Below are 23,234 nucleotides of genomic sequence, written 5' to 3'. Positions count from 1 at the left end.
AATCTCTCTCAGTAACAGCCCGGGCAGCAGACGTGTCTTGAATTTTGTTCTGCTACGAGCGGCTGCCATAAAGTTATGAGGGAAAATCATTGTTTTTGAACCTTAATGAATCGGAATCGAATCGTCATGTGTCAAATCGCGATGCATGTAGTAATCGATTTTTGGGAATTTCTCTAGTTAAGACTAAGGCGAACGCACGAAGTTTGGCCTTTTGGCCGGATCTCGCCGGCCCGGGATGTTGGAGCCGCGCCAGCGCGGGTTCGGCGATTCGGCTGGCGTTATCCCGGCGATTTTGCTAAAATGTCAGATTCATTCACCTACTAGTTAAACTATTTTTATACATTATATAAAAACGAAAACATCAAGAGGGGTTTTAACATCAAATTATTTTAACTCATAATAACGTTCATCTTATAAGAACTACAAGTCTTTCTGTCCTTTTAAGCGTGTTCATTTTCTGGACTATAAGTCGCACCTTTTCATACTTTTGCTGGGCTTGCGACACGACTTTATGAAGTTATTTTCTAATTAACAACAATCAAGAATATTCTGCTTCTCAATTCCAATGAACTTGCTCACATCCTGTGAATCATCATTGATTTGAACTGGTCGTATAATACCTCTCTAATACGTTGAGCTGCTTTTCTCATAAGCTGCCAGTTGATCGATGATTGCCGAGATACCGCCCGTTTCCACTCTCGAATCAGTCAGTAGAACTAACCAGACCAGCAAATCACACAATCAACGGGAATTATCCTCTTAAGACGATCATTGAACGTACTAAATGGTCTTTTTTTTTTTTTGTATGAATTTCATAGAAAACCCGAAAAGTTTGAAGCAAATATGCAATCTTGACTGACGTTTGGCACACCGACTTGATTTCTCAGTGAAGACCAAAAGTTCCAGCGTCTGACTCAACAAGCAGACACTTTGAAGGAGGCTCAAAGCTGCAGACAAAAACACTAATGAAGTAAGTCAGGGGGAAAATGTAAGCACTGTACTACTAATTGACCTGACACACACCTCCAGTGCGTCTCGCCGGAGACAACTGGTGGCTCAGGATGGCAATCTGCCGAGCTGCAATCTCTCCTCTCAGCTTGTTTTTTCACAACCTCATTTTTTAACCACCTTCTATGAGTTCATTCTTGTTTTTTTCCCCCCCACACATAAAAGCTCACATACACCGCAATTTCAGAGGTTAGCGCTTTGACCCGTTCCCTGTTGCGCTGTCCCCGAAAAGCCTCCTCCATCACACTGCGTCTAAGTGCAGGAGTTGATGTCGGAGTGTGCCGCTTGACCCTCGAAAATCAGACGCACGCAAAAAACGAATGAAAAAAAAATAAAAACTTGCGCTCTTGTCTAGATTTCAGCAATTATCCACCAAGCAAACCTGAGGGCAAACGAAACAAAGAGCAACGATAACAGGCAAGCTGTTAAAGAGAACTTAATTGACTTTGATTCATGTCTAAGCTAGCGCTCGGCTCATAATTTGTAGAGGAGTATATTTCCTTTACCGTTCATATTTCGGAAGGTATTGAGAACATTTATCAGAAAACCAACATCTGTCCCTGCTGTTTTTTTTTTCTTTAATATTTGCATAATCCAAGACGCATTTGCTCGTCAGACTGAGGGATGGCGTACTTTTGCTCGTGCATCTTCACCCCTCTCGGGAAATAAGAGCATTGAGATGGCAGTAATTAGCTTTGATTTAATGCACTAATGTAGCCAACACAGCTGCCGTGCTCCACAATCGTGTGCGCAGGACTGTATATTCACCCTTGGTGCGAACGCGTTACCTGAGGGTCGCTTGGTTTATTTAATTCAATGACGTAAGGTATTGTCACGAATAAGGTTACGAGCCGGCTACATTACGAATTGATGCAGTAATGGGTTAAAAAAAACGTCCTGAAATTGAGGTTAGTACAATCTTAGACGGTAGACCAATTCGCAACTCGCATTAGGTTACACAGAAAATCACATTGTTTGATTTTTTTAAAGTGATCCTCTAACTTAAATACATGTAGGCTCTAATTAACCACAATTGTTCTCTTGTAGTAAAATATGTTGTTAGAAACACATAAAATGTTAAATCAATGGCAATATTTTATAATATTTAGTCCATATTTTGACCGTTAGTTGGCGCCATGGTTTGCGGGCTCGCAGTGATGACGTCATTGGTATCTTGCGTGTTCAACAATTGCTTATTGCTGCCTAAACTCGCGAAGTAAAATGCCACAATGTGCTGCTTTTGGATGCAATTTCCAGTCAAATGGAAACAAGGTTAGTGAAGTGAGTGGTCAAGGTGGAATTATTATTTTTAGTGAATAAAATGTGCACAAGTGCAAGCTTCTCCCCCTTTTTGGTCCCTGTATGCATGCATCCTACCCACCACGCATTACAACTAGCGCCCGAACATTTTTCCTGGATCCTCAGTCAAGTAAGGGATCTATTTTCTGTATCCGAAGGTCCAATCAAATCAAACAATGTGATTTTCTGTTTTTTTTTTTTCCACATTCTGTCTCTGATGGTTGAGGTATACCCATGTTGACAATTACAGGCCTCTAATACTTTCAAGTGGGAGAACTTGCACAATTAGTGGTTGACTAAATACCTATTTGCCTCACTATATATATATATATATATATATATATATATATATATATATATATATACACAAGGATAAGAAAGTTAGAAAGTACAACAGTAAAGAAAATTGGAAAATAGAATTCTGGATACACACAGCATCCGCACTGTTTAAAAGACAATGATATAGATAGATATAGATAGACTATGATAAGGAGTCAATTCTGGACAAAAGTAGTCATATAGTAGTCAGAAATATTAAGTCTATGAAATGTACATATAACAGTATACATTTGATCAATTTTTTAATTACATTTTAGGGGAAACTAAACTTCCCTTGCAGTCTTAGCGCAGTCGCCTCTGGTTACAGCACCCTTGATAGTATCATATACTTGGAGAATGTACGACAAACACCACATTCGAATAACTGGTGTTGGCAATGTAGATACTTTGCAGTGGAAAACTGGCATATGAAAGCAAAGAAAAAGTGATATTTTATTTAGATATGCTCCTCTGTCTAATCCGTTTAGCTGCAAGCATGTCTTGCGTACTACATACTGGCCATTCTGAAATCCATTGTTAAAATAATCATGGACGAGCCAAAGTTAAAAGAGCATGCAGCAGGAATGTGATTACAGCCCGATACGGAGAAGCTTGTCAGCTAGAATAACATCATCCTCGGCCCATCCAGAGCTAGGAGGAAGTCACAACCCATCTAGCCTCTACCCTGTGAGACGCCACGTTAAAGAATACATCACGTCATGTCACGCTAGAAGCCACATCGGAAAGAGCGGACCTTTAGAGTGGAAATCCAGTTACTAAAGTGTCGAGAAGCATAAGCAACAAAGCCTGTGCTATTTATTTCGCCACCCCACAATGAATTTCATTTCGATATTTCACGCTTCCTTCGCTCAGGTGCCTCCTAACGCCTGAGCGCTTCACATCAAATTCGGAAAAACAGGTGCATAAATGACGTGTGCGCTGACCTTTCAGCATTGGAAACGCGTCGTCGCTTGACTCATTTGTATGTAGTGGACCGTATCATATACGCAGGCTTTTTAATCAATTTCAAATTGCTACAGGGAAAAGCCTGGAAACATCTACATGGTGACGCAAAATAAATATAAATAATATAAATAAATAAATATTTTTGTTTCCCATCATTCTTGAGGGGAATTCTAAATCAGGCTGTTGGCAGGACAGCTATACTTTTCACCAAGATCATCATCCATTGAATATGGTACGTCCGCCGTTGTCGTGCCAATGTAGTTACCTCAGTCAAAAATTGTATCCCCTGGGCGGAACCGTATGGAGGTAGATATCGGTCTTTATTATTTGATAAAAAAAAAAAAAAAGTTGCTTCAATCAAAAAAAAGTTGCTACAATCAAAATACATATTTTCAATTTAAAAAAAAAAAAAAAAAAAAAGACACTTCAATCAAAAAAAATGTGTTTGAATTAGGGCTGTCAAAATTATTGCGTTAACAGGCGTTAATGTTTTTAATTAATCACGTTAAAATATTTGACGCAATTAACGCACATGTCCCGCTCAGACAGATTTAAATGTCAGTAGAGTGAAATGCCCACTTGTTAATTGTGCTTTATGGAGTTTTGCTGCCCTCTGCTGGCACTTGGGTGCGACTGATTTTATAGCCTTCAGCACCCATGAGCATTGTGTAAGTAATTATTGACATCAACAATGGCGGGCTACTAGTTTATTTTATGATTTAAAATTTTACATATTTTATTAAAACGAAAACATTAAGAGGGGTTTTAATATAAAATTTCTATAACTTGTACTAACATTTTTCATTTAAGAACTACAAGTCTTTCTATCCATGGATCGCTTTAACAGAATGTCTATAATGTTAATGCCATCTTGTTGATTTATTGTTATAATAAACAAATACAGTCCTTATGTACCGTATGTTGAATGTATATATCCATCTTGTGTCTTATCTTTCCATTCCAACAATAATTTACAGAAAAATATGGCATACTTTATAGATGGTTTGAATTGCGATTAATTACGATTAATTAATTTTTAAGCTGAAATTAACTCGATTAAAAATTTTAATCATTTGACAGCCCTAGTTTGAATGCAAAAAAAATAAATTTGAAATTCAAAAAAATTGTGATTGAAGTAATGTTATTTTGTGTTTGGGCCACATTTTGGCTAGGACATTTGTATTATTATTAATCAATCAAAAAATAAGTTGCTTCATACAAAAACAATATATTTTCAAATGAAAAATCACTTCAATCAAAAAAAACAAAAAAAAACCCAAAACATTTTAATCATAGACATTTTTTTTTTTTCAAAAAATATTTGAGACTCACAAATTTTCATTTGAGCACTTAATTTTTCGTTCATAAAAATGTTTTGATTTTAGCAATCCTTCTTGTGTTTGGGCCATATTACAGGTAGGGAATTTGTGTCGAAATCACTCAATCCCCCAAAAGTTGCTTCAATCATGAAAAAATATTTTCAATGAAAGAAAAAAAATCCTTTATAAAAAAATAAAATTGCCCTCCCCATTTTTTTTAAAAAAATGATATGCAAAGCAAATGACCGTCTAAGGTGCTAGTCACATGATCTGTTCAAAAAATAATTTTGACCCATTTGAAAAATATATTTTTGTTCATTTCATTCATTTTTGTTGGTTGTTTTCTTGCTTTACAAATTTGACATATTATAGGAAAGTCAATTACATGCAAAGACACTTTTCGGCCATCGGGGGGGGGGCTTAAACTCCACTTATGGTTTTGACCACTCTTAACAAACAGGATTTTTTTTTTAAAATGTAAAATGAGTGCAACCCTGAGACAACTTAACACTCTGAATACAGTCTGCGTAATTAAAACGGAATTGGAATTAATAAGATGCGGTCATTTAGTAAAGTCGGCCATGTTTTGCATTTAACGGCACTCATTATCGGAGCTCTTCATTAAACCCGTGCAGAAATCAAAAGTTTGAGACAATGCGAGCGCAATCAGTGTTGGTGCAAAACGCTTTGCTTGCCGACGACCCGACGACGCAAATAGCAGCGGGTCCCCTGCCGATTACGTAAATAGCATGAGATCCTAATCTACAAACACAATTAATCATGTCCATGTGGTGTAACTGCATTTTTTTTTTCAAGATCGTCGCGAGGGTCTCATATGAGGAGCTTAGCTATTCAATCGCACATTATCATCACTGTGACATTGTACACATATTTTCCTGTTAACTGCCATGTGGCCTGTCACTTTGCATATTTTTATCTACATCAATGGAATTGATTATTAATCTTTCCAACTAATTAATCATGTGCATCTAGCTAGCGTTGGCGGCAAGCGTACGCTTAGGGTAAGGTCAGTGAAACATAGTCAAAACTTGGGGGTGATTTAATGATTGTTTTTATTTAAGAATAAATTCTCAAATTGTCAAGATTTGCATATGTCTGGGGTTCCCCTACATAAAAATAAGATTGTGGCGCACCGCCACAAAAAAAAAAAAAAAAAAAAAAAAAAAAAAAAAAACTAGAAAACATACTAGAGCTGTCAAAATTATCGTGTTAACGGGCGGTAATTAATTCTTTCAATTTAATCACGTTAAAATATTTGGCGCAATTAACGCACATGCCCCGCTCAAACAGATTAGAATCACAGTGTCATGTCCATTTGTTATCTTGTGTTTTGTCGCCCTCTGCTGGCAGTTGGGTGTGATTAATTTCTGTGTTTCCGCACCATCCATGAGCATTGTGTAATTATTGACATCAACAATGGCGAGCTACTAGTGTATTTTTTTGTTTGAAAATTTTACAAATTTTATTAAAATAAAAACATTAAGAGTGGTTTTAATATAAAATTTCTATTACTTGTCCTAACATTTATCTTTTAAGAACTACAAGTCTTTTTATCCATGGATCGCTTTAACAGAATGTTAATAATGTTAATGCCATCTTGATTTATTGTTATAATAAACAAATACAGTACTTATGTAGAGTATGTTGAATTTACAGTGGAGCAAAAAAGTATTTAGCTAACCACCAATTGTGCAAGTTCTCCTACTTGAAAAGATTAGAGAGGTCTGTAATTGGGGTAAACCTCAACCATGAGAGACAATGTGGAGAAAAAAAAACAAAATCACATTGTTTGATTTTTAAAGAATTTATTTCCAAATTAGAGTGGAAAATAAGTATTTGGTCACATGCAAAAAAGCAACATTTCTGGCTGTCAAAGAGGTCTAATTTCTTCTAATGACGTCTAATGAGGCTCCACTCGTTACCTGTATTAATGGCGCCTGTTTTAACTCATTATCAGTATAAAAGACACCTGTCCACAACCTCAGTCAGTCACACTCCAAACTACACTATGGCCAAGACAAAAAGACCTGTCGAAGGACACCAGAGACAAAATTGTAGGCCTGCACCAGGCCGGGAAGACTGAATCTGCAATAGGTAAAACGCTTGGTGAAAAGAACTCAACTGTGGGAACAATTATTAGAAAATGGGAGACAAACAAGACCACTGATAGTCTCCCTCGATCTGGGGCTCCATGCAAGATCTCACCCCATGGCATCAAAATGATGAGAACGGTGAGCAAAAATCCCAGAACCACATGGGGGGACGTAGTGAATGACCTACAGAGAGCTGGGACCACAGTAACAAAGGCTACTATCAGTAACACAATCCGCCGCCAGGGATTCAAATCCTGCACTGCCAGACGTGTCCCACTGCTGAAGAAAGTACACGTCCAGGCCTGTCTGCGGTTCACTAGAGAGCATTTGGATGATCCAGAAGAGGACTGGGAGAATGTGCTATGGTCAGATGAAACCAAAATAGAACTTTTTGGTAGGAATACTGAATTGCATCTGAAGAACACCATACCCACTGTGAAGCATGGGGGTGGAAACATCATGCTTTGGAGCTGTTTTTCTGCAAAGGGACCAGGACGTCTGATCTGTGTAAAGGAAAGAATGAATGTATTGAGAGATTTTGAATGAAAATCTCCTTCCATCAGCAAGGGGATTGAAGATGAGACGTGACTGGGTCTTTCAGCATGACAATGATCCCAAACACACAGCCAGGACAACAAAGGAGTGCTTCGTAAGAAGCATTTCAAGGTCCTGGAGTGGCCTAGCCAATCTCCAGATCTCAACCCCATAGAAAATCTGTGGAGGGAGTTGAAAGTCCATGTTGCCCAACGACATCCCCAAAACATCACTGCTCGAGAGGAGATCTGCATGGAGGAATGGGACAAAATACCAGCAACAGTGTGTGAAAAGCTTGTGAAGAGTTACAGAAAACGTTTGGCCTCGGTTATTGCCAACAAAGGGTACATAACAAAGTATTGAGATGAACTTTTTGTATTGACCAAATACTTATTTTCCACCATGATTTGCAAAGAAATTCTTTAAAAATCAAACAATGTGATTTTCTTTTTTTTTCCAGATTCTGTCTCTGATGGCTGAGGTTTACCCATGTTGACAATTAGAGGCCTCTCGAATATTTTCAAGTGGGAGAACTTGCACAATTAGTGGTTGACTAAATACTTATTTGCCCCACTGTACATTTACTCATATATGAATCCATACATGTACCTTCCTTTTCCTATGTATATCCTAAAACACAGCGTTCTTTGTTTCTGCCACATAACATCACATAACATCGTAATTATCTCTTTGTGCTGGTCAGGGGGAGGGAGGGCCACAATCCCTTAAAACATAAGATTGACAGGTGGATGTGCTTTCAGTATATATGTCCATATTTGGCCAGGTTTGAGTGCGGCCTTAATTAGGGGGTGGAATAGGGCTGTCCATCCACTGGTTTGGTTCACTATTTTGTATGCAAATAAATACTGTATGGGATGAAGGGTCGAGGCACTTCCATGGAGGTCACATCAGTGGAATGTCCTGTTTCCTGAATAAATGTATTGTCAATCTTTTCTTTTTTACTCCAGATTAGTCTGCCGTCACCTTCCTGTTCATTTACGAGAATAAAAGAACCTGAGAAAAGTTTTTACACGACCATTTTTCTTCAATCTGTGTTAATTTTAAACTTTGGATTTTTGTTTCTAACACTGTCATACTGTTGTCTCACCATTTTTTTCAATTTACCTTAAACTTACAGAATTTGTTACCTCCATGTCGTGTTCAAAGCTCTTTTCACTTACCTCTTGCGTTTAAAGAGATTTCAACCAAAATATTGAACATTTGTTCCTCCTTCCTCCCACACCTGCCAAAGCACTAAGCTATATCAGAAAAAAACAATACACATTGCCAATACTAATGACGCCGTCGCCTGATAGTTGTGCAGCTCTGTTTTAATTATAAACTGTTGTGCGGCATGCTTTTAATGGCTCCGTTTTAATGAAAAAGCAAATTAATTGTGTACACGTTGCCGCCATGCCACATTGGAATGATCCCGGGAATTGGAATAATGAAGAATCAATGGAGCAACATATTGAATGTAGATGTTCATCAATATGGATGTAACCAAGGTGCACACGCTCAGTTTGTGCATTGGTGTTTGTGTTTTTCATTAAGCTCAAATTTTCCATAATAAATAACAGCATTTCTAATGAAACTGCCGGGCCAAAAACATATAAAATAAACGCCTGGTTTGCCGAGAACTACTTTGCATACATATTGTGATTGGAACGCGTCCTTTGGTAGTAAAGTCAAGAAGAGTGCAGCGTCTAGACGCCGGTGGAAAATTATTCACACTTCCTATAAGACGGCCCAGGGAGGAGAACATTTGGCCGCTTATCGTCCAGACATGTCTACCCTTTTCCCGGTCCGCCAATTGCTTTTCCCGTGATGGACAGCGCAGCCCACATGTGAATTTACATCTAATCCATTCCCTCGCAGACGGGATAATTTAAAAACATACCGGAGAGAAAGCGATTGGTGACACGAGACGAAGACGGCTTTCTTTGAAAAACATACAGCGGGTGGGAGGAGACGTCGCTTTGTAGTGTGCATCAATATTTAAATTGTGTACAACATATAAAAGGAGCTGCATCGTCTGCTTGGTTTCCACACTTGGACAGATGGGGATCGGTCACATGCATAGGCGGAGTTTGACTTTTGGAGCAGGGGGGGCACAACATGTTGATGACCCCGAAACTCAGTTTCAACAATAAAATGAACTTACACTGTAGTTGCGTTAAATGTGTTTCTGTGTCCGTTTTTTTTTCTTCTTTTTATGGTTGAAACTTGTAAATTTGTAGTTATTAGCTTGTTTTTTGTAGGCTATGACTGTTAGCATCATTAAAAAAACATAAATGTTAGCAGTGAATTAGTGCTGCAACGATTAATTGATTACCTCGAGTATTCGATTAGAAAAAAAACATTCAAATTAAATTTTGCTGCTTTGAGTATTCATTTAATTAAAGTGATGTTGTAATGGTTTATTTTGAAAGTGTTTGCCTTTAGTTTTATTGATTTGGGTGGATACACTGCCCTCTCGTCTGCCTCATTTCACATGGATGAATCCAGCTGTTCAATGGTTAGACCAACATAAGCCAAGTTTTTGTATGATCTATTGTTTTTTTAATGCGTTCGTAATTTAGTTTATCGGTATATTTATCCCTTTTTTGTGGGAATACGTGTCCGAACTGTTTGTTCAGAACATTGTACAAAAAAAAAAAAAAAAAAGTTAGCATTTTATAGCATTTAAGCTAGCAGACTTTTGCTATGCATGTTAGCCATTGTTCTTTTGTTGTACATGAATGTACTTATTTATTTTTTTATACCGTTTGAGGTTTAGCTCAGGTATTTTACTTTTCATGTTCCTTATCCGATTACTCGATTATTCGAACTAGTTCATCGAATAATCGACTACTAAAATAATCAATAGCTGCATCCCTACAGTGAATGTAGTGGTTTCAAGGGAGATAGCTTGCAAATGTTCAGTATAGTTGAGTTATAGTTAAAATGATGTGTTTTAATATTTAAAAGGCTAAACACATTAAGAGGTCTGTGAATGTTGACTATCATAGGCGAAGTTTGACTTTTGGGAATGGGGGGGCACAACATGTTGATGACCCCGAAACGCAGCGTCAGCAATGAAATTAAGTGACAAAAATATTTATAATAATAAGTTGACAATGAGCGTTTTTTGTTTCCCATTCTTCTTGAGGGGAATTCTAAATCAGGCTGCTTAGGCAATAATTTTTGCCAAGATCGTCATCCATTGAATATGGTATGCCCCAGTTACCCCAGTCAAAAATTGTATCCCCTGGGTGCAGCCATATGGAGATAGATTTATGTCGTTATTATTTAATCCCAAAAAAATTGCTTCAATTAAAAAAAAAGAAAGTTGCTTCAATCAAAACATATTTTCAACCAAAAAAAGTCGCTTCATTAAAAAAAAAAAAAAAAAGTGTTTGAATGCAAAAATAAATCTGAAACTCAAAACTCAAACAAAATGCATGTGAAAGCCATTTTTCTTTTTTTTTTTTTTTTCTTTTTTTTGATTGAAGCAACTTTTTTGATTGATGTTGATTTGTGTTTGGGCCACATTTTAGCAAGGACATTTTTGTCTTTAGTAAAGATACACAATAATATCGGTCACCGATAATTATTGGCCGATAATGGCAATTATGACGTCACACAGATAATCCAGATAAAAAATTAAACCGATAATGCAATCCGATAATTACTGTATAGACTTGATTTAGCCTCCAAATGTGTGCAACCAAAGAATTCAGCACGCCGCCTCCTCAACCCCTCCTCTCTCTGAAGCCCCTGAGGGAGGAGGGGCTGAGGAGGTGGAGTTACACGACAAGAAGCAATTGTATATTATAGCGGCTGTTAATAAAAAACGAGCTCTCGCCATATGCGAAACATGCACTGCAGAAGTTCCACGAGGCGTAAAGAAAGCGTCCTCATTCAACACCACTAACCCAACAGCCATTTCAAACTGCATCACAAAGATTTTTGGAACGAATACGAGGCTGCTGCTAGCGGGAATGCCAACTAAACTAAACTACGGGGCTTGTGACGATACAGAGTTGGGTTGTTTGGGACTGCAGCCAAAGGCGGGTGGTAAACTCGCATCTAAGGCTAAACACCGGCACGACTCGAGACCGATAGTCGACAAGTATCCGTCTTCCGACGGAGCCCGCCGCTGTGGCCAGTCCGACAGGCCGTTGCCGCCTCACCATAGGCGGGGCGGCCTGAGCCCGGTTTCCCGGCGGCGGAACCTCCGGCCAACACCCCGGTTTCTCGAGCGTTCCCCCACGGTGAGCAAGACGCGAGGCGTGCGCCTCCGTCGGGAGCAGAGCCAGGCCCCGGTACGCCGCGGCGAACCGGCCGGTTTATCTGGAACGAACGTAGCTGCTGCCGCCGAGACGAGACACGATTTTTTTTTTTTTTACCGAAATGACCCGAGAGCCAAAGCCCCGGATAAAAAAATAATGCAGTTAATACGACCACCATTCTTCATGAAAAACATGCCAATCACATTTCACCACGGACATTTGGACAAGTGATGTCCAGTAAGCAAGCTTATCATGCAGAACAAAAGTCAGTAATGCATTCAGTATGTAAAAGGACGAGCGGTCAGATGACTTTGTAACGCTGCCTTTATTTTCGGCTTAACAAAACTCAGGCACAAAACAACAAGCACGGGGATGCGAGCTCCAACTCCTTCCGAATAGTACTGCCGTGTATCAGTTTAGCTGCTGTAAAGCAAGTGTCGTGAGTGCCGCAAATGTAAACAAAGTGCTGCCGAATGGGTACATAACATCTCGCTCTTTTGAGTTAATCATTTTTACAGTGTGCAACAAAGCATATAAGATTAGGGTTTAGATCACTTTTCATATTAACTTAGTTGTCTGCTGAATTACAGTCACAGTGGATAATTAAAACTTATTGGGACTTATTAACACTTATCAGTTTAAATATGCACATTCCTGTTGTAATGAAATAACAATAATATTCTGTAGCCACAAATATTAAAAAATCTTTCCTTCTTCCAATTTTTTAAAACATTTTTTAGGATTAAGTATAATAATTTATTGCTTAAAATAAGGCTGTTAAGATTATTTTCAGCTAGCTATTTTTCTTCCAAGAAATCTTAGCGAAATACACTTGAAGCGCTGGCAGATAATTTCACTTATTTCCAATAGATTGACACTTAAAACTGACTAGTTTTAAGGAGGTGTGTTTTTGCAGTGCAGTAATGTTATATATGTTAGGAATGGCTTACTTTTAAAGGCATTTTTGTGCGACTTAGGTATTTACTCTATAAGTAATTGTTGTCAAAAGTTTACCATTACACAATGTCAGATAATCTATCATTATTTAGATGTTGGAATTGACTACTTGTTCATATTTTATGTTGAAAAAAGAGCAATAAATTATATTTTTGCACAGTAATATTTTCTTTTGTGTATACTTTAAAATTTCACATAAATCTTTTAATAGAATTATCAGCTTGACATTATCGGTTATCAGTTGGAATAAGGAGGAAATTATCGGTTATCGGTTGAAAAATGTATTATCGTGCATCACTTGTCTTTAGTATTCAATCAAAAAATAAGGTGCTTCAAAAACATTTTCAAAAAAAAAAAAAAAAGAAACATTTCAATCATAGAAAAAGTTTTTGAATGCGACAAACTATTTGAGTTTTAAACATTTGCATTTGAAGACTTACCTTTTCATTGAAAAAGTTTTGATTGAAAGAATGTTGGGGCCATATTATGGGTAGGAAATTTGTGTAAAAATCATTCAATCCCAAAAAAGGTTGCTTCAATCAATAAAAAAATATTTTAGATCAAAGAAAAAAATCATTTGAAAAATAAAGTTGCCCTCCACTATTTTTAATTATGTACAAAGCAGATGACCGTCTAAGGTGCTAGTCACATGATCTGTTCGAAATATAATTTTGACCCATTATAAAAATTATTTTTTTGTTCATTTGATTCATTTTTGTTGCAGTTTTATTGCTTTACAACTTTTATATATATATATAGGAAAGTCAATTGAGTGCAATGACACTTTTCGGCCACCAGGCCGCTTATGGTCACATCCTCTTATTTCACACATGTTGTGCCAATTAAAGACAGGGGAGCGCCCACGCCAAGCGAGTCAGGAGATTTGGCATAGTTCAGGTATGCAATCTGACAGGCAGAACAGATAAAGTGCAAAGAGGTGCATGTGTTACATTACTCACATCAGGAGAATTACGATGCCACTGGCGGTGACGGGCGCGGGTTGCCACATCTGTAGGGACATGTGCCGCCTGCCAAATTTGGAAAAGCGTCATCAGGAATGAAAATGAATGCAGCAGTTGGTCATTTCGGCGCACTAGCGCCAGCCAAGCTCAATTCATATTTACCGAAGTCCAATGATAAAAATGCGCCATTGTACTGCCAGCTGATTTACACCTGATGATTTATTTGACATAATCATGATGAAACTGGCGCGCATTAATGGCAGCGCCACATCCGAGAAGGAGGTGAAATCAAACTGTGTTAAATAATCTCCATGTGCAAATGGGTTTCATTAACGCTGTGAAAAGATATAGATTTTGAAATAAGTAATTAGGGGTTGTGAATACTGGCAATTTTTTTTGAGGAGGGGGTGTAAAGCTGTGCTGAATTTGAAAAAAAAAAATGGCTGTGCTCGCTTTGTACTAATAGGCAAGACTGTATAAACTGATTAATCATGTTAATTAGTGTAAGGGTTAAAAAAAAAAATAGTCAAAGAAGAGCCAGTTGATTAGGTATGACTGAATAAGGTACCATCAAAATCACTCCAAATAAGTACCGTAATTTTCGCACTAATGTGGGGCAAATAAGTATTTAGTCAACCACTAATTGTTCGAAAAGTTCTCCCACTTGAAAATATTAGAGAGGCCTGTAATTGTCAACATGGGTAAACCTCAACCATGAGAGACAGAATGTGGTGGGAAAATAAGTATTTGGTCAATACCAAAAGTTCATCTCAATACTTTGTTATGTACCCTTTGTTGGGAAAAACGGAGGCCAAACTTTTTCTGTAATTCTTCGCAAGCTTTTCACACACTGTTGCTGGTATTTTGTCCCATTCCTCAATGCAGATCTCCACTAGAGCAGTGATGTTTTGGCGCTGTCGTTGGGCAACACGGACTTTCAACTCCCTCCACAGATTTTCAATGGGGTTGAGATCTGGAGATTGGCTAGGCCACTCCAGGTCCTTGAAATGCTTCTCTATAAGCCACTCCTTTGTTGCCCTGGCTGTGTGTTCTGGATCATTGTCATGCTGAAAGACCCAGCCACGTCTCATCCTCAATGCCCTTGCTGATGGAAGGAGATTTTCACTCAAAATCTCTCGATACCTGGCCCCATTCATTCTTTCCTTTACACAGATCAGTCGTCCTGGTCCCTTTGCAGGAAAAACAGCCCCAAAGCATGATGTTTCCACCCCCATGCTTCATAGAGGGTATGGTGTTCTTCGGATGCAATTCAGTATTATTTCTCCTCCAAACAAGAGAACCTGTGTTTCTACCAAAAAGTTCTATTTTGGTTTCATCTGACCATAACACATTCTCCCAACACTCTTCTGGATCATCCAAATGCTTTCTAGCGAACCGCAGACGGGCCTGGACGTATACTGGCTTAAGCAGGGGGACACGTCTTGCAGTGCAGGATTTGAGTGTCTGGCTGCGCATTGTATTACTGATAGTAGCCTTTGTTACTGTGGTCCCAACTCTCTGTAGGAGGTCATTCACTAGGTCCCCCGTGTGGTTCTGGGATTTTTGCTCACCGTTCTTGTTATAATTTTGACGCCACGGGTGAGATCTTGCATCGAGCCCCAAATCGAGGGAGATTATTAGTGGTCTTGTATGTCTTCCGTTTTCTAATAATTTCTCCCACAGTTAATCGCTTTACACCAAGCGTTTTACCTAGGGTTGTTCCGATCATGTTTTTTTGTTCCCGATCCGATCCCGATCGTTTTAGTTTGAGTATCTGCCGATCCCGATATTTCCCGATCGCTTTTTTTTTTGCTCCCGATTCAATTCCAATCATTCCCGATAATTTTTCCCCATCATATACATTTTGACAATGCATTAAGAAAAAAAATGAATACAACTCGGACGAATATATACATTCAACATACAGTACATAAGTACTGTATTTGTTTATTATGACAATAAATCCTCAAGATGGCATTTACATTATTAACAATCTTTCTGTGAGAGGGATCAGAGAAAGACTTGTAATTCTTAAAGGATAAATGTGACTTTGTATATTGTGACTAAATATTGCCATCTAGTGTATTTGTTGAGCTTTCAGTTAATGATACTGTAGCCATTTAACTGTTCTGCCCAAATGCATGATGGGAAGTGCAACCATGACTGAGAGTAGTGGCACCAATTGATATATCTTCTCTGCGTTGGGAAATAACATAGGGTGTAAAGTAAAAGATCAACTACTACCTTTCATCCACACATTGCTTTCCCACGATATTTCTAATTGTTGAGAGAGGGATTTTAAGGCTTTAGCCATTGAAAAAAAAAAAAAAAGCTCCAAAGACTGCCAAAATTCACTCTACTCATTTTACGCTGCTTTTTAGCTCTATATATAGCTAAATCGGCGCCATTATAGATTGAACGCAACAATGCGTGAGTGGGTCGTGCAGCGCATGCGTTAATTGCGTTAAATATTTTAACGTGATTAATTTTTTAAAAAATTAATTACCGCCGTTAACGCGATAAATTTGATAGCCCTACTTTAAGCCAAAACTAAAGACTCTGGATGAGTGTAAGACATTTTGTCTGTAACGTTAAATACAATTAGAAAATGACCTAAACAAAAAATATACGTATATACAGTGCCTTGCAAAAGTATTCGGGCCCCCATGAATCTTGCAACCTTTCGCCACATTTCAGGCTTCAAACATAAAGATATGAAATTTAATTTTTTTGTCAAGAATCAACAACAAGTGGGACACAATCGTGAAGTGGAACAACATTTATTGGATAATTTAAACTTTTTTAACAAATAAAAACTGAAAAGTGGGGCGTGCAATATTATTCGGCCCCTTTACTTTCAGTACAGCAAACTCACTCCAGAAGTTCTTGTCCTAAATGACCGATGATGATAAATAGAATCCACCTCTGTGTAATCAAGTCTCCGTATAAATGCACCAGCTCTGTGATAGTCTCAGGGTTCTGTTTAAAGTGCAGAGAGCATTATGAAAACCAAGGAACACACCAGGCAAGTCCGAGATATTGTTGTGGAGAAGTTTAAAGCCGGATTTGGATACAAAAAGATTTCCCAAGCTTTAAACATCTCAAGGAGCACTGTGCAAGCCATCATATTGAAATGGAAGGAGCATCAGACCACTGCAAATATACCAAGACCCGGCCGTCCTTCCAGACTTTCTTCTCAAACAAGGAGAAAACTGATCAGAGATGCAGCCAAGAGGCCCATGATCACTCTGGATGAACTGCAGAGATCTACAGCTGAGGTGGGAGAGTCTGTCCATAGGACAACAATCAGTCGTACACTGCACAAATCTGGCCTTTATGGAAGAGTGGCAAGAAGAAAGCCATTTCTCAAAGATATCCGTAAAAGGTCTCGTTTAAAGTTTGCCACAAGCCACCTGGGAGACACACCAAACATGTGGAAGAAGGTGCTCTGGTCAGATGAAACCAAAATTGAACTTTTTGGCCACAATGCTAAACGATATGTTGGGCGTAAAAGCAACACAGCTCATCACCCTGAACACACCATCCCCACTGTCAAACATGGTGGTGGCAGCATCATGGTTTGGGCCTGCTTTTCTGTAGCAGGGACAGGGAAGATTGACGTTAAAATTGACGGGAAGATGGATGCAGCCAAATACAGGAACATTCTGGAAGAAAACCTGTTGGTATCTGCACAAGACCTGAGACTGGGACGGAGATTTATCTTCCAACAGGACAATGATCCAAAACATAAAGCCAAATCTACAATGGAATGGTTCAAAAATAAACGTATCCAGGTGTTAGAATGGCCAAGTCAAAGTCCAGACCTGAATCCAATCGAGAATCTGTGGAAAGAGCTGAAGACTGCTGTTCACAAACACTCTCCATCCAACCTCACTGAGCTCAAGCTTTTTTGCAAGGAAGAATGGGCAAGAATGGCAGTCTCTCGATGTGCAAAAGTGATAGAAACATACCGCAAGCGACTTGCAGCTGTAATTGGAGCAAAAGGTGGCGCTACAAAGTATTAACGCAAGGGGGCCGAATAATGTCCTGATCGATCGGGATGCCGATCGATCAGGATGCCGATTGATCAGGACATCTTTAGTTTTACCTATTTCAGATTCAGTCTTCCCAGCCTGGTGCAGGTCTACAATATTGTCTCGGCCATAGTGGAGTTTGGAGTGTGACTGACTGAGGTTGATGACATGTGTCTTTTATACCGATAATGAGTTAAAACAGTTGCCATTAATCCAGGTAATGAGTGGAGCCTCATTAGACCTCGTTAAAAGAAGTCAGACCTATTTGACAGCCAGAAATCTTGCTTGTTTGTAGGTGACCAAATACTTATTTTCCACTCTAATTTGGAAATAAATTATTTCAAAATCAAACCATTATTTTCTGTCTCTCATGGTTGAGGTTTACCCATGTTGACAATTACAGGCCTCTCTAATCTTTTCAAGTCGAACTTGCACAATTGGAGGTTGACTAAATACTTATTTGCCCAACTGTATGTACTAAATATTATAAAATATTGCCATTGATTGAACAGTTTATGTGTTCCTAACAACATATTTTAGTACTAGAGAACAATTGTTGTTTATTAGCGCCTACATGTCTTTAAGATCGAGGATCCCTTTAATCAGGCAATATAAAAATATAAAAAATGTACATGTAGGGGTAGTGGGGGGGTCGACGAAGCTGAGTATGGGTAAAAGTGTGGATCCATGTGGTAAAAAAAGATTGGGAACCACCGCACGATCTGATAGTTTACCAATCCCTGTGATTTAGCTAAATGCGGACATGTACGTCATACATTTCATCTACTTGTAGTATTTTGACATACGTTGCTGTGGCAGTGTAGATAAATGGAACAGCAAAAACAAACAAATGTTAGTTGTCCCAAAATAAAGCTTGGTGGTTTGCATGTTCGCTGATGTGCTGGTAATCCTGTTTCATGCTCTCCTGGAGAGGAGTCGCACCATCATCCCGAGGCTTGACAATCCCACCTACAGGAGTGTATCAGCAACCTCCGCAACACCACTATGACTGATGTGTTTACGCCTTTTCTTATCGCATTTACCCCTCAGTACTCACGGGACCGACTTTTCAACTTACACAGCCAATGAGTCACAGCTCGGCGAGAACAGGGTGGCGTTATTTGAAAATGCCGAGGCGCACATTTTTCTTCATGCGGCAGCAAATTGGCTATCGAGAAAGAAATAGCAATCATCTAGTTGTGGAATGACTCTCCAAATATAAAGGGGCCTAAAAACTCTAGAGACAAGGTTTAAGTCAATCGGACCAGAATTGGAGGACATTTTGGTTAAGATTCTGGAAAAATAAGCCTTCACTTTGCTGGTATTCTGCTATGTAGGCTATAGATTATTTTTCAGATTAACTAGATTATCCTACATTCAATTGATATTTAGAATACTTGGGCATAATCACGATAACTGGGTTACAAATCAGTACTGATGTTAGCTTTACCTCGGGTGTAGAAGCTAGCTATTTAGCTAGCTATTACTGCTGAACAAGAGGACAAACTTAAAATAGCAAATCCGGACTTTTGTTAGCTTTTTCTCAATAGTTGAAGCTATTTTTTTTGCAAGCTGTTACTGCTGACCACGAAGACAAACTTAAAATTGCATATCCGGACTAATTTTGCTTTTTTTAAGAGTAGATGCTAGCTATTTAGCTAGGTGTTAATGCTGACCCACAGGACACACTTAAAATTGCAAATCCGGTCTAATGCGAGCTTTTTCTCAAGAGTTGAAGTTAACTTTTTAGCTAGCTGTTACTGCTGACCACCAAAACATACCAAAAAGTGCATATCCAGACTAAATTTAGCTTTTTCTCAAGAGTAGAAGCTATTTTTTTCGCTAGCTGTTCCTGCTGACCACAAAAACAAACTTAAAATTGCATATCCAGACTAATGTTAGCTTTTTCTTAAGATAGAAGCTAGCTTTTTCGCTAGCTGTTACTGCTGACCTCGAAGACAAACTTAAAATTGCATATCCAGACTAAATTTAGCTTTTTGTCAAGAGTAGAAGCTAACTTTTTTGCTAGCTCTTACTGCTGACCACGTAGACAAACTTAAAATTGAATATCCGGATTAATTTTGATTTTCTTAAGAGTAGATGCTAGCTATTTAGCTAAGTGTTAATGCTGACCAAGAGGACAAACTTAAAATTGCAAATCCTGACTAATGCGAGCTTTTTCTCAAGCGTAGAAGTTAACTTTTTAGCTAGTTGTAACTGCTGACAAAGACGACAAACTTAAAATTGCATATCCATACTAAATTTAGCTTTTTCTCATGGGTAGAAGCTAGCTTTTTCGCTAGCTGTTACTGCTGACCACGAAAACAAACTTAAAATTGCATGTCCGGACCAATGTTAGCTTTTTCTCAAGATAGAAGTTAGCTATTTCGCTAGCTGTTACTGCTTAACAAACTTAAAATGGCATATCCTGACTAATGTTTGCTTTTTCTCAAGATAGAAGCTAGCTATTTAGCTAGCTGTTACTGCTGACTTCGAAGACAAACTTAAAATTGCATATCCAGACTAAATTTAGCTTTTTGTCAAGAGTAGAAGCTAACTTTTTAGCTAGCTGTAACTTCTGACCAAGAAGACAAACCCAAAATGGCATATCCAGACTAATATTAGCTTTTTCTCAAAAGTAGAAGCTAGCTGTTTAGGTCGCTGTCAAACATTCGCCAAATAAAATTTGAGGTAGGGAGGTCCCAATCGTATATTTTTGCACTCCAGTCAGAGTCACCTGATTTTGAGAATCTGCCGATACAGAGTCCCTATCCGATATCAAGAAAAAAAAAAAGTTCCAAACATGTTACACTACTGTCATACTTACTGTACATTACATAAACGTTTATTTTTGTTTATGACGATGCCATTGTTTTTGGTGGATTATTTTGTTACTTTTTAGCCCTTAATAATTAAATTTATATGTGTATTATCTTATATTAAAACCCGATCCTTTGCACCCAATTCCGATCCTACGTAAAATGGCCCGATTGGCACGTGATCAGATTGGGGACATCCCTAATTTGAGCTATTATGTTTATTAAAACAAACGTTTCACAGTTACATGAGATGGCACTTGGTGGGTCTTGCAAAGGAATTGGCTCACTCTCATGTGGGCGCAGAAGGAAAAATTGCTTCGGAATCAACCTCCAACATCTAGCCCCGGGAAAAGGGCGAAGTGTCATATGTCACCACATAAAAAAAAATGTTTTTTTATTATACCTTCCCTTGTACTGGCAAACTGGAGCTTTTGGAACTGTAAAAAGGTTGTCCGCCCGATTGCCTGCCTGAGCGGTCCACTGTCCGACAAAGCCAAGGCAGACCTGCCCTGCAAACACTCAAGATTCTAATTGGAGCAATCCAACCCTGTGGTTTTGCGAGTGTGAATGACTAATGAGGACCTCAATGCTCAGAAAAGATATGCTGATCAGATGACACTTCTCTGGATACAAAAGGTATTTGTATCAACTGATCCACCCATGATAGTTCTAATGAAAATGACACCATTTATATCAGCGCTTTGCCCACAAGAAAAAAAAAAGTCAATCACCAGCACTTTTTTTTTTAAATGAACAGCACTTTAGTCTGATTTGTGTTCTAAGAAATTATTTTTATGTTTTACAGTCATAACCTTTAATATTATTATTATGTATTTAAAACAGTACAGTTGTAGACTTCCATAATTACTTACAACATGGCTAAAACAACTTCAAGCTAAATTGTGAAGGTAATTGAAAAAAGCGACGTTTATCTGATTAATCGATGAATTAATCGTCCAATTAATCAATTATAAAAATAATCATTAGTTGCAGCCCTAATTTAAATTGTCCTCGCTCTTGCCCATTTGGAAAGAAATAAGAGAAATAAATGGCAGCCCGACTGTCATCCCTTACCGAGTGATAAGTGGGACTTTCAGTGCCACTTGATAGCCGAAAAATGTATGGCGAGGAGATCGGCCTGCAGAGTGAGAATGGCGATGATTTAGGGGAGCTCAGTGACAGGCGAGGTGATGCCCCCTCTCTCCCTCCACTGATGTATGCTCTGGAAGAAAGTCAGAAAGATGGAGAGATGAGATGGAGATGAAGAAGTGGCGGGGGAGAGAAGGCAGGGAGTAGCTGTCTATTGACGCTGCTGCAAATGTTCCCCTGGCCGCCTCTGACAAAAATGGATGATTTTTATTAAGAGCCTTGGCTTTGTATCTTCCATCTCATATATCTCCTCTAACAGAGGAAGGCCATCTCGAAAGCCGACATGGAAGACAAGTGGTGCAGGGCTTTTATTTGGAGGGCTGTGCGGGTGTGCGTTTAAAAGCATTTCGCTTCCATTTAATAGAGAAAAAAAAAAAGAGCGAGTCATTGTGGACCGTTTCCACAGGATTAGACCACGAGTTTGTAGGTGCAGTCAAAATGAGCTGAAAGAAAGTATTGTTAATGTGAAGGGAAAAGTTATACGAGGTTGTCCTGAAAGTTAGGGGGTGAGCATTAAGCTGGCAAAACTGGAAAAAGCAGAATTAGACAATTAAAACACAAAGAAAAAAAATTCTAGCAACTGGCACTGTGTGAAAAGTGATTGCGCCCCCCCCCCCCCCCCCCCCCAAACTTGTTAAATAATCAACTGTGGCTAATCACATTTTTTGGCTGAGTTCATTTTAACTGGCCACATTGAAGCCTGATTACCTCCGGACCTGTTCAATCAAGAAATCAATTAAATACAAACTCGCGGACTAAATTAAGTAAGCCAGAAGATCTAAAAAAGCTGCAACAAAATGCCCCAATTCAAAGAAATAGAAGAACATATTAGAAAAAAATAAAGTATTGAACTATTAGATCAGTGCAATTGGGGTTGCTCAGCTAATTCAGGACTTGCAATGACCTTTCATTGCACAGCTAATGCCACAACAGCTCCCCGTCCGATTGTCTCTTAAGGTGGCGTCGCATAGTTAAGGACATTACAACACACAATGAATACGTTGCCGCTGAACCCTTCATACTAGGCTGCCGCCAGGTTAGGGGTTAGGGTTTGGGTTAGGGTTTTTATGTAAGCCCTATTGTACTTTTGCTTTTGTTTTGTGTGGTGCACGTCATGGCGATGCTTGAAATCTCGTATGTATTACAATAAAGTCTTTCTATTTTATAAAAACATGATTTTTTTTTTTTTTTTTCGCTTTTCCAGAAAACCATGATGGAAAATGCACCAAGGATGAGCTTACAACTAAGCTCATCTATTGTATGTCATAACCGAAAGTATGAATCAAAAGTTTTACATTTTGAAATCAAAGCTTTAGTTATTTTTGTCTGTCTCTTGGGCAAGGTCTTTTTTTTTTCCATGAAATTCTTCCAAGTTTTCAGATTTTAGCAACTCAGACAGTGTGAAATAATTACAAATGAGCGAGACCGATTATTCTCAATTTACAAAGGGGAAAAAAAACATGTCTAGACTTGGAAACATA

At 38.5% G+C, this 23,234-nt stretch overlaps 1 long non-coding RNA gene across 1 annotated transcript in view; it reads right to left on the bottom strand.

The window, feature by feature from the left end:
- Nucleotides 1-23,234, bottom strand: part of LOC130928410 (uncharacterized) — a 195,800-nt gene that overhangs the window by 42,165 nt on the left and 130,401 nt on the right. Inside the window, exons 4-5 of the long non-coding RNA XR_009066683.1 lie at nucleotides 21,679-21,826; nucleotides 13,749-13,817 (exon numbers count right to left, since the gene is read on the bottom strand). This is a non-coding gene — a long non-coding RNA (uncharacterized LOC130928410). The remainder of the gene's footprint in view (nucleotides 1-13,748; nucleotides 13,818-21,678; nucleotides 21,827-23,234) is intronic.

This window comes from Corythoichthys intestinalis, chromosome 13 (genome assembly GCF_030265065.1).
Source record: "Corythoichthys intestinalis isolate RoL2023-P3 chromosome 13, ASM3026506v1, whole genome shotgun sequence".
NCBI classification, from domain to species: Eukaryota; Metazoa; Chordata; class Actinopteri; order Syngnathiformes; family Syngnathidae; genus Corythoichthys; species Corythoichthys intestinalis.
Note: the sequence above shows the minus strand (reverse complement) of the source record. Positions and strands in the feature narration are given on the sequence as shown.